General features: G+C 41.7%; 1 protein-coding gene across 1 annotated transcript in view; it reads left to right on the top strand.

Moving 5' to 3' along the window:
- LOC109103223 (NLR family CARD domain-containing protein 3-like) overlaps positions 1-571 on the top strand; it is a 1,793,396-nt gene that overhangs the window by 311,578 nt on the left and 1,481,247 nt on the right. The gene's annotated exons all lie outside the window — the stretch shown is intronic.

Below are 571 nucleotides of genomic sequence, written 5' to 3'. Positions count from 1 at the left end.
TGTCCTTGGGTTCTGAGTCTTGGAGCTGTTTTGATACATCACAGTCTGTCTGTGAGGAGCTCTTTGGGCATTGCTCAGCCGGGATGGTGTCCATGAGCAATGCTTGTTGTGGCTGCATGGTGTTATCAGTGTCCTTAAAAAGTTTAAGATGTGCATCAGTGTCCAGATTAAACAGAGTAGAGTCCAACTGCAGTTAGTTGCAGACTTAATGGCAGGCTACAGAAAAATCTTCCATAGAATGTAAAAGATTTTATTTCAAAACACTTTATTTCAAAAACACTTTATTTAAAATACTGTAAATTATTTTAGGTCCTCTATGCCCCGCCTCTTTCAAATGCGTCGGTTTCTACAAAGTCCCTCCTTCTGACAAGAGCAGTCTGCTCTGATTGGCCAACTGACCCAGTGCATTTTGATTGGACGAGCATCGCAAGCACTCGTCGGAAATATAACGCCCCTTTACATAATCGCAAGCTTCATCTTTCAAAATAAATGTAGAGACAGTTAATAATGTCCTTAGTTTTACCATCAGTTCAAGCCCGAAAGGGGAACAGAGTGACGTGACAGACACAGT

The sequence above is a fragment of the Cyprinus carpio genome, chromosome B22 (genome assembly GCF_018340385.1).
Source record: "Cyprinus carpio isolate SPL01 chromosome B22, ASM1834038v1, whole genome shotgun sequence".
In the NCBI taxonomy this organism is placed as follows: Eukaryota; Metazoa; Chordata; class Actinopteri; order Cypriniformes; family Cyprinidae; genus Cyprinus; species Cyprinus carpio.
This window is presented reverse-complemented; position numbering and strand designations above follow the sequence as displayed.